This window comes from Mesoplodon mirus, assembly GCF_964341445.2.
Source record: "Mesoplodon mirus genome assembly, chromosome: 13".
Lineage (NCBI taxonomy): Eukaryota > Metazoa > Chordata > Mammalia > Artiodactyla > Ziphiidae > Mesoplodon > Mesoplodon mirus.
The window spans coordinates 76,183,612-76,195,888 of NC_138989.1; positions in this window are offsets into that span (position 1 = coordinate 76,183,612).

Sequence of the window (12,277 nt, forward strand, 5' to 3'; positions counted from 1 at the left end):
TTAGAAACCAGCATGGACTTGTTTTTCATTTTCTTTGATGAGCTTTGTCTATGTGTTTTCCAGATGTAGCCAGGGTTGGTTCTGGAGTAGACACGTGGCTATAGGCAAAAGTAATAATAAGCTGATCCCACCTGTTGTGACCCTGGGGTACAAAAGGACCCTCATGATTCAAACACCAGCCAGGGTATCAGGCACCATTATGAAGTGCCACCCCTGCCACCCAGTACAGCAACTTCCCCAATCAAAGAGAAATTGGCAGAGAGAAAATACATTGCTCGAGGGCAAGGTGCTACCAATTCAACACATCTTTGCTTGGTGATCTAGGGGCTACCTTTACTTGTGAAATCCTATCATGTGTGTTTCCTTTCTCCTTGCTCATTAGATTGCACATGTAAAACAATTGTCCTTATGTGGGCATCATCACCATGGGGCGGGGCCGGGGGGAGTCTGGCCACCACTGTAGTCATAGTTCAGGATGGTAACCAGGTTGGAAGAGCAGAGAATGGGAGCAAGTCTTTATGGAGCTTCCAGAACATGCTGGGCTGGCACTTGTTGAGCAGGATGTCACTGGGTCCTCAGCACAACACCCCCAAACCCAGGCACAAGTTCAAGGACACTCAGGAATAGGGACTGCACATACAGAGTTCCAGTTGCTTTTTGGAAAAATTTAAAAGAGGCACCTTTACCAAACTGACTGTAAAAGCAATTATCAGTCCCTGCATCCTCAGAAAGGTTACAGTAGAGCAGGAAGTACTTTGGAGGAAGAAGATTTTGCAGACTTTCACGAAAAGAATTTCCTTAAGTGGTGTTTTGCGAGAGAGAAAGTGGGCGCTGCAGAAGTTTGTCACTCTGACAATGATGGCTTCTCCTGCGACTTGCCGAGAGGGGCTTTAAAAGCAGGAAAAGATGGCAAATACTTGAAAAGCATGAACTGAAATAAACCTAACTCACCCAAAGTGCCTAAGATGTGCTGCACCATTTTAAGTGCTTTATATTATTAACTCATTTACCTTTACAGAAACCCTATGAGACAAGTACCGTTAGTAGCCGATATAGATGAGGAAACTGAGGCACGGGGAGGGTCCACCAGCTGCCAAAATCATAAGACCAGTGAGCAGCAGAGCCAGGATTCAAAGCCAGGCTGGCTGCAGGGTCCATGCTCTTCATAACTGCACTGCTTTGCCCCGCTGCGTAACTGACTAAGCAATTCCACCATAAAGAAATACAAAGTTCACTCAACAGGCCAAACCGATGAGAAAAGGCAGCTTCTGTCTTATTCATTTTCTCTTGTCATGGCCAAGAAAACCTAGAATGACTGCTGTCAGCACCAGGTGACATGTGAGACATATATCTAATTAAAACAAAGTGGATCTTTTCAACTCAGCATACAATTCTTTTTGCAGGGTTCTGTGACATTGATGAAACAAGGGAGGCCATTGGACTGAAGTGGCCTTAATGCCATGGCAGTCTATGTAAGCAAACCCAAACCTAAGCCTGTGAATGCCTCAAGGTTAAGAAATTGAAACCTAAGGATGACCAGCCTATTGACCACAAACAGCCAACTAGGTTTTGAGCTGTAGCCGATCAACAACTTCCTTGCTTTGCTTCCAGGCCTTCTCTGCATAAGCCTCTCCCCAGCTCCTGTTGGTGGAACACTCCCAACAACTTCCAGTTTGGTCCTGCCCAATTTGAATCAATTTACTAAAAAAAACCCCAAAAAACAAACAAAAAAACCTCTTAAACGTTTTAATATGCCTCAGTTTACCTTTTAACAGTTCTAAACACAGCTGGGCAATGGCTCCGGTTTTAGTGGAAATGGCCAGAGTTGAAGTGACTGTCAAAAGTAACTTGAATTTGGCTTCTGCTTTACATTATATTGGATTTCCTCTTTTAAAAGAATACAGGATACACTCCTGAGGTCACATATTTGAATAAACATGGATGTTTTCTCATCCTCCCTTGTCAAGGGGACAGTGCCCACGTGAAGCGTAGAGGGTCCTTAGCAGCATCCAGTGCCATCCTGTCAAGACTTGTTCCAGAAACAAAGCCTCCCTCTCCAGCCTCCACACTCACTGGGAGTCCGGGTGTGGTGTGAAGGGGTGATGGGTGGCTAGATGCACAGAGGGACTGGCTGAAGTGTGCCCAGGGCAATTCTAGTGCATCCCCATTCCACTACCCTTGAGACATGGAATGATGTCCCCTCTTTCCTTCTTGAGCAGGGAGGTGGGTTTGTGTGGCCAGAGGCAGGTCCTGGAGAAGGTAGACAAGAGTTGGAGCTTTTCATTCCATCCCTGTTGCTGAATGTTTGTGTCCTTTCCAAATTCATATGTTGAAACCTAATCCCCAGCATGATGGTAGGAGGAGATGGGGCCTTTTGGAGGTGAGTAGGTCATAAGAGTGGGGCCTTATTGCTTATAACTGGAATTAGTGATCTTATAAAAGAGGCCACACAGAGCTCCCTTGCCCCTTCCACCGTGTGAAGACACAGTGAGAAGACTGCCATCTATGAACCAGGAAGCATGCCTTCACCGGACACCAAATCTGCACTTTGGCTGGTGTCCCAGCCTCCGAAACTGTGAGAAATAAAGGTTTAGGTCACTGTCTACGGCATTTTTATTTTAGTAGCCCAAATGGACTTTTTTCTCCCTCTGAAGTAGGTGTGAGCTTTCTGCATAGAAAGCAGATGCATCCTTCCCACAGATGGGAAGGCAGCTGCCCATACATAACAGAGGCCAGTGAGCTGTGGATGGCATCGTTGACAGGCCAGCAAGGGGGCAACCCCACACCTCTTCTGCCAGTTCCCTCTTCCTGCCTCTTTCCCTCTCTCTCCTGCAGAGAATTTTCTGCCAGGTCACATCCTGTCATGGTTACAGCACCTCTGTCCCAGTTACAGAGTTTTGCAGCCACAGTCCCTGGTGCCTCTGCCTGCATATCTCTGGGAGGTCTTCGAGGGGCCCACAGGCTCTGGGGGCAACGCCCAGCTTTGTCAGATGAGGTCCCCACTGAAGAGAAGGACAGGACCACTGAGCTATCAAGATAGTCCCTTCCAAGATCAGCTCGGTGCTCTGTGACCACCTAGAGGGGTGGGATAGGGAGGGTGAGAGGGAGACGCAAGAGGGAGGGGATATGAGGCTATATGTATATGTATAGCTGATTCACTTCGTTATACAGAACGCAGAAACTATAGCAGGAACTAACACATCATTGTAAAGCAATTATACTCCAATAAAGATGTTAAAAAAAAAAAAAAAAGCTAGTCCCCTCCACCAGCTGCCACTGTCCCCAAGATCCTCCACACTGGAAGGCTCCAGATTGTCCACAGGACAATGATGCCTAATGATGCCTAAGGTCTGAGGACCACCCAAGCGAAAACACCTTGAATGCTGCTTCAAACATGCAAAGTCCTGGACCTCCAGAAGCGGACCCCTGGGAATAGGTCTCAGGAATCTGAGTAAAAAGGCCACTGGACTTGGAGAACCACTGCTTTAAATGCCTCCATTCCAACGGGAGCCAGAATAACAGTAATAGAATGACCTGCTAACAGAGGTGGGAAACGAGAGGATGGGGCCCGAGATTGGGGAAGCCTGATAGAGACAAGAAATCACCTCTGTTTGGGGCTCAGGTAATCCCACCCCTTCCCCATGGGGAGTTGCTGGTCCCTTAGGGGCTTAGGGTCTTTCTCTTGAAGCCCCGGGAATTCCTTCCTTGAACTAGTTATTTGGTTTCATATTTTCTTATTATGGCATCAAAGAACATCACCCTCTACTCTCCCATTCTAACCTCCTTAACGAAGGGGGCTTGTCGGTGTCAAGGACAGAATGGAGGCCTCAAAGGAATGTGCACTGTGGGTTCCACGGGTGAAGTGACAGGATCGCCTTTACAAGAGGGTCCCTGCTGAACTCCCTTCAGATGGGTCCATGGGGCTAGACTTGGGGTGGGGGGAAAGTCGGGGGGTAGCAAGGAGCCAGGCAGGGGCTGGGTGGGATCTGAGAGTGACAGGGCTGCCTCAGGGATGGAGGGAAAAAGGGGAAGGAGATCCGTGGACATCAACTTGATCCCCCGCAGTTTATCAGGCTAGGAGATCAGGTAGGGTCACGGGGCAGAAACTCCTATAACACGATTAGGAGTGTTGCCCCCCATGCAGCTCATCCCCCAAGAACCAGGAGGCGCACTGGCCAAGAAGCCCCTTAACGCAGGTACAGAACCTATAAAGGGGGACAATTGCAACACCTGGTCCTGGCTTTCTCTGCCCCGTCCCCCATTCCCCATGTCCCCCGTCACCTCTGCACACTTGCTCAGGCTTTAGAGTTAACCTAGAGCTTGTAGAAGGTGGATCCAGACTCTATGCAAAGCCATCCAGTGTTGCCGTGTGCTCGGCTGTATGTCTAAGGAAGTCCTGCACTTCACACGTGTGTGGTTTCCTCAGGCTGGTAGAGTGGTTTCCTAGGGCTGCCACAACAAAGTGTCACAAACTGGGTGGCTTCAGCAATAGAACTTCATTGTGTCACAGTTCTGGAGGCCAGAGGTCTGAAATCAAGGTGGCAACAGGGCTGGTTCCTTCTGGAGGGCCCTGAGGGAGGGTCATTTTATGCCGCTTTTCCAGCTTCTGGGGGCTGCTCATAATCCATGGCATTTCGTGGCTTGTAGATGCATCACTTCAGTCTCTGCTTCCATCTTCACATGGCCTTCCTCCCTGTGTGGGAAGGAAGAATCTGCTTTTTGTGTAGAAGAAACGTTCAAGTCCTAACCTTTGGTATCTGCAAATGTGACCTTGTTTGGAAATAGGGTATTTGTAGTGTGATCAGCACCTGGATAATTAAGAAAGGGATCCAGAGTGATTTCTGTGCACAGACCCGGCGACCTGCTTCGAGGTTATTTAACCTCCCTGGGCTGCAGCTTTCACTAGTAAAGGAAGGAATTAAATTAGATAATTTCTTCTGGGACTAAAGGTCTCTGAATCTGTTTTCTTTTTTTTTTTTAATTGAGTTATAATTGACATCCAATATTATATTCGTTTCAGGTGTATAACATAGTGACTCAATATTTTTATACATTATGAAATGGTCACCCACTTTCTCCTCTCTTATTTCCTCTGCTGCTTCCTTCTCTGATTGGAGATGGAGGGTCTGGAGGGGGAGGGGCTGATGCCCACATGCCTGCCTGCCTTCCCTCCCTGTCAGTGTGCTGGGAGTCTTAGAGCTGGCGAAGATTTTTTGTCCAATATTCCAGGTCTGACCCTCAATTCCTGGTGTAACAACAGAATAAGTGGTCCCCGTGTGCACCCAAACTCCCTCAGCTCCCTCTTGGCCCGGCGGCCACCTACCAGCTCGCACATCCACGCCTTTCCACAGGCTCCTGGCCTGCTCCCTTGATTTATTTCTCGCCCTTTCTCTTGTCTCACCTACACACCAGGTTTCCGGTCTTTCTTCCCATCCATTGTTTAGCTGCCAGTTGGCCTAACCACTCTATTTTCCACTTTTCTCCCCACCAACACCTTAGTTTATATAGGACACACAGGGTTTGGCATCTTGTCTACAGACAAACGGTCCACAGGATCCAGGCTGAGACAGGAGGCCCTGTTTGCACCAGGTTGGGCTGAGCTGCCCTGGTGTGACTGCCGCATCCCAGGGCCTCGCTTTCTCCTGTGGATGATGAAGGTGCGGGACTCAACGGGGGTAACAGGCTCCAAACAAGCCAACAAGGGTGAGCAGGGGACGTTAGATATGCCCTCTGCCGATCTCGTGTTTCCCACTCACCCCAAAGTAGCCAGAGCAACTCCACCAAATCTGTGGCTCCTCGGGGCTGTGAGGATGAGGCCGGGGCTTGCTTGTATTAATACAGCGTGTTCCCCAAGCATTCAAATACAAGCAACTCGGAGTGACACTCCCACCCCCAAATAAGGGTTTTCAGAGTTCTAGGGATCAAACCCAAGGCTGCAGGGGCTCTGAGGAAGCACTGGTCTGGATTCCTGCACTGGAAGCAGGGCACTGGTCATCTGTTTTGACTCTAAATTTGAGAAGGAATTCTGTGAGCTGCTATGTGAACTGCGCGAGACTCTGCTGCGTCACGGAAACCAGCGCAGGCAAGATTCTTAGGCAGAGGCGGTGTTCATCCTTGTTACACGGGCAAAAGGTCAACAGAAACGGAAGTCCCTCCAGAGCCCGAGCAGCAAGGTGGGCGTAATGGAGGGGAATCGGGGGGTTCCCACCACGTTTCCACACATCCGGCCGTGAGGGGAGGAAACCTGGGTCACCTTCGTGTGCCAGGTGTTTTGCTGCGCACCTAAACGCGAGATCTCACGTCAGCCTCAAAGCTCTTGCCGGCATTATTATCACTGTCTTGCGTTGCTGTTTTAGCTGAGGGGAGTGAGGGTGAATCACCTTCTCAAATACACACATAGAAAGAGAAAGGCAAGACTTAAACCTGACTCCAGCCTGTGCTTTTCCTGCCATGCCTTCCCCTCTGTGCTGTGTGAGGGAAAGGACGGCAGCACAGTTATCTTGAGAGGGTAAAAGGTTTTATGAAGTGGTTGTGCTTTTTGTGTGTGTGTGGTACGCCGGCCTCTCACTGTTGTGGCTTCTCCCGTTGCGGAGCACAGGCTCCGGACACGCAGGCTCAGCGGCCATGGCTCACGGGGCCAGCCGCTCCGCGGCATGTGGGACCTTCCCGGACCGGGGCACGAACCCGCGTCCCCTGCATCGGCAGGCGGACTCTCAACCACTGCGCCACCAGGGAAGCCCAGATTGTGCTTTTATGTTAAGGGAAAGCCATGCATATTTGTCAGGGAGGGACAGGAGTCCATAGCAAGAGGAAGAGAAGACTTCAAGACCAAGAGGAGGGCTCTTCTTTCTATGAGTTGTGGGGATGGGGGGAGGATGGGAGACCAAGGAACAGAGATCTTTCTCCATTTACAATGGTTTGCAAATAGCCTTACAGTTGGATCTTTCCACTGCCTCAGACTGGCCTCTTCTCTAATAGGTATAAAGCAGTGAGGTTTCTCTATGGCTTCCTTGCTGGGTCATGGCCAAGTTTGCCTAGAAAACCTCAGCTATCACTGATTCAGTGTTCTTTCTTTTCTCCCTTTTACCACCAACTTCTGATACCCCAAATGAAGTGTTCCGTGAGAACAGAGGGAGATCAATGGTGTGGAAACAGACAAAGGGCGTAACCTTGACCAATTCTGGTATGAAAAACTTGCCAAAATGTCAAGTTTGATTTGTCTGCCATTAGAATGAGTCTTGGTCATCGTTACAAAGCTTTAGAGCCCCAATATGGCACCTCTTATTCCTAAGTCTCCTGTACGCACTGCTAGAACCTGGAGGATATTGCTAGCTGCACCTCAGAGATGGGGAAACTGAGTCAGGGAGAGAGAGCACCAGACCTGTCTGAGCTCCGCCGAGATAAGCAGGCAGAAAAAGACTGAAGTTCAGTCTTCCAGCAATGGGCTAAGGTGTCTTCTTTTGTCTAGAGTAATAGAAATCAGGATTTTAAAGTCTATTCCGTTACTTACCCCAGAGAGCTCAAGAAGTCTTTCTTCTTGCTTTTTAATAACTCTGGTTTTGCCTAGAGAAGTAAGTAGCACTATAAATCCCACATAGCTTCCTACCTGCTGTTCTTCCCTAGTGAGATTAGAAGTGATTACTAGACATGGTTTCCGGCTCTGCAGAATGATAAGAAACTTAGAGAGTTTGCTTTCTGCTCAGATTTACCAGGGGGAGAGGATAATGTAAATGGCATTTCATTATCTCAAAAGAGGTGGCAGTACGTATGTTTTGTTGCTGAGAACAGACACTTCACTAATTTCTATTCCTGGAGATCTTTCTGTTGGAATTAGAGTAAAACTCCCTAGTTCAAACACTTCGCCTTTCCTGATTAGGCAATCTTGTACTGAATTGTCCCTCTTCAAGACCAGGTGCAGTGGGAAATTGTTATCCCTTTGAACAATGAGTAAAGGTAGAGAAGAAAAACATTCAGTACTTTATTTGCCGCAATTCCTATGTGGCTCTACTCATGCTGGACCCAGGAGGGCCCCCTCCTCCTTTCCAGATGGGAAGAAATTGGTTGACAGTCTGAAAGTTGTCTTTTCCAGAGGACAACACTTGCCCCGGGGCCCAACTTATTGAGAAGTACACATTAAGCCAGAATCTTACTACAGCTGTCAGAATCACAATGATTGACAGCTGGGAAATCTCACTATGCATTTCCGCAGGATTACAGCAAAGCTTTGATTAGTATTTAGGCATTCACATTTGCAGGAGCAGCATTTTTCTTTGCTCTTATAGAATATTTGATAGCGCTCAGGCCCAGCATTGAAACTCTGTAATGTGCTGAGGATGAAACCGGTGCTTTACAAAACTAAGGTGTGTTTTGTTTTGTTTCTCCTTAATTTCGTCTTGGCTAGACCAACTCTGCTCTTTCTTCTCTTGGACAAAGAAGGAGCTGAACAGAAGTTATTCAGCCCACAATTTGTTTCCAGGATATGACACAGATTTGCTCTTGACCTCTGAACCACATTTCCAAATTCTTATATGTAGTAGAAATGAACAGCAGAACAGGAGGTTTAAGATAAATAAATCAAAGTGCCACCTTTATTTGCAACTAAGAAGGGTCACATGTATACATTTGGTTAAATAAAACTCCATGGTTATAAGAAAACTGCCATGTGGTCAGTAAGGATATTTTCACAGAATCTTGACTTGTTTAAAGTCATAGGTGACTAATGGTAAAAAATGAGATTTTTTTTTTTTTTCAAAACAACTCCTTGTGGCACAGCATATGGTGCCTTTGTATCACAAGGACCATGGGTTCCACTCATTGGAATAGTTTTTGGAAATAGTGATTGTGTTGGGTTTTTCTTTTGTTCTCTTTTTTAAATACATTTATTTATTTGTTTGTTTATTTTTGGCTGTGTTGGGTCTTTGCTGCACGCAGGCTTTCTCTAGTTGTGGTGAGCGGGAACTACTCTTCATTGCAGTGGGCGGGTTTCTCATTGCAGTAGCTTGTCTTGTTGCAGAGCATGGGCTCTAGGCGCACGGGCTTCAGTAGTTGTGGCACGTGGGCTCAGTACTTGTGGCTCGCGGGCTCTGGAGTGCAGGCTCAGTAGCTGTGGCACACGGGCTTAGTTGCTCCACGGCATGTGGGCTCTTCCCGGACCAGGACTCGAACCCATGTCCCATGCCTTGACAGACAGATTCTCAACCACTGCGCCACCAGGGAAGCCCGATTGTGTTGGTTTTTAAGCTGTTGCTTCTCTGCTCCACATCCACTATTCTGTACTCTGCTTTGTGATTCTAGGGTTGGGTTGCTGTAAATCCCATTTTCCTTTTTTTCTACTCTTCTAAAATAGCCTTTAACTGATACAGAGAGTTTCATTTTACTAATAACTATTCCAAATAAAAAGAGGATTTTGAAATCCATTATTTAGAGCATTTCATTCCCATCAAAATTCTCCCAAATGGGGCATTTTATGGAAATAAAATGTTTAATGAAGACTCTAGGGTCAGAGATTGTACTCTCATTGGACTCCTATCAGCAGTACAGAGCACACCGTAGATGCGAATGTAGCAGATCTATCTGAGAAAGACCTGCTCATTCTACTAATTTCATGGTAGACAGATAAGTACAGAAAATTGTTGCAAAACTGCAAGGCTGCATAAAACTGTCTATTCCCTGAGGTATCCACCTGTTATGGTCTGAATATTTGTGTCCTCCAAAATTCATATGTTGACACCTAACACCCAAAGATAATGGAGTTAGGGAGTAGACCTTTGGGAGGTCATGAAGAGAGGGCGGAGCCCTCAGGAATGGAATTAGTACCCTTATAAAAGAGGCTCCAGGGAGATTTCTAGCCCCTGGACACAGGGAGAAGTTGCCAGCTATGAACCAGGAAGAGAGTTGTCACCAGAACCCTGTCACCAGAACCCAACCATGCTGGCACCTTGATCTTGGACTTCCAGGTTCCAGAATTGAATGGACACTACTCCAGCTAACCATTCTGAGTAAGGAAGAAGTAACCACTGAGAGCTGTGGAAGCCTGCAGGGTCCAGAGGAATCTCTCTGAAGGTTTTGCACAAAGAGCACAACTGCTCAAGTTTCCATAAAAAGCGACCCAAGCGAGAGCCCTGTGCCGCATTCCTAAAGAGAGGGAAGAGGGCGGTAAAAGAGGATCTGGTGAGTCAAATGGCCGAGAAGACATGAACCACTGGGAGATCAAGTTCCAACTCCAAATCCCCAAATGGAATTTGGAGTTGGAATTTGTTCATTTCCATGTTTATTTTGTTTGTTTTGTTTTAATTTTTTAATATTTTTTATACAGCAGGTTCTTATTAGTCATCCATTTTATACACATCAGTGTATACATGTCAATCCCAATCTCCCAATTCATCCCACCCCCACCCCCACCCCCCGCTGCTTTCCCCCCTTGGTGTCCATACGTTTGTTCTCTACATCTGTGTCTCTATTTCTGCCCTGCAAACCAGTTCATCTGTACCATTTTTCTAGGTTCCACATAAATGCATTAATATATGATATTTGTTTTTCTTTTTCTGACTTACTTTACTCTGTATGACAGTCCTAGATTCATCCATGTCTCTACAAATGACCTAATTTCGTTCCTTTTTATGGCTGAGTAATATTCCATTGCATATATGTACCACATCTTCTTTATCCATTCGTCTGTCGATGGGCATTTAGGTTGCTTCCACAACCAAGTAATGGAAATAAAAGCAAAAATAAACAAATGGGACCTAATGAAACTTAAAAGCTTTTGCACAGCAAAGGAAACTACAAACAAGATGAAAAGACAGCCCTCAGAATGGGAGAAAATATTTGCAAACGAATCAATGGACAAAGGATTAATCTCCAAAATATATAAACAGCTCATGCAGCTCAATATTAAAAAAAACAAACAACCCAATCAAAAAATGGGCAGAAGACCTAAATAGACATTTCTCCAAAGAAGACATACAGATGGCCAAGAAGCATATGAAAAGCTGCTCAACATCACTAATTATTAGAGAAATGCAAATCAAAACTACAATGAGGTATCACCTCACACCAGTTAGAATGGGCATCATCAGAAAATCTACAAACAACAAATGCTGGAGAGGGTGTGGAGAAAAGGGAACCCTCTTGCACTGTTGGTTGGAATGTAAATTGATACAGCCACTATGGAGAACAGTATGGAGGTTCCTTAAAAATCTAAAAATAAAATTACCATACAACCCAGCAATCCCTCTACTGGGCACATACCCAGAGAAAACCATAATTCAGAAAGACACATGCACCCCAATGTTCATTGCTGTGCTATTTACATTTCCATGTTAATAAATTTTATTATATTGACATTTGTGATGGACAACACCAGAGATTTTTTCTTGAGTTCTGATATTCATAAATACTATTGATAATGGGCAGGCCACTGTAGCATTTTCCCTATAAAATACATAAATGAAAACATAAAAATACAGAGCCACATTGAGATGCAGATGCTTGGTAAGACACTCTGAACATGAGGAACTGGCCCCATACCCTGGCGTCCTAGGGAGGAGATTCAGATCATGTGTCAGCAACTTAAATCCCTAAATCATGGCTCTTCCATGTTATTTGCTAATGGTGCCCAAGAATAGTCTAGCAAGTAGTCAAAGCCAAGAAAGTTAAATCTTCCAGTGCCAAAGGTCTAGTCTTTATATTGACTTTGGTTGGGCTCGTTTGATTAAAATCTAGTAACTAAAGTTCATACAGAGTGAGAATACAACATGACGTATTGGAAGTAGAATGAAGTTTGAAAGGGGTAGGTTTTATGTAGAGGTCCTTGGGCACAGCATTTGGACTCCCTGAGCCTCAGTTTCCTCATCAGTAAAATAGAGCTAGTAATGATATTTACTTTCCCACATTGTTATAAGGATAAATGCAACATTTCATGTCAGAACACTCAAACACAAGGACAACTTTGATCCCAGGAAACACTTTAGAGCTCTTAATAATCCCTATGGCCAACACAGTGTCTGGCATATAATGGGTGCTCAAGAAATATTTACTGACGACTGAATAAATGAGTGCATTCCATGATTTATTGAAATATCCTGACAGTACCTTCACGCTACATAAGAGTTTATATAGCTCTTAAAAGAGCCCATATCAGGGAGAAGCTACACAGACATTGGAAGGATCTGGACCATTTGTTGTAATTCATTTAAATGTGATCCTTCTCCTGAGAAGCTTTAAGAACTTTCCAGCAATCATATCATTAATCGTGAACTCTGGGAAGCTGGGTAAA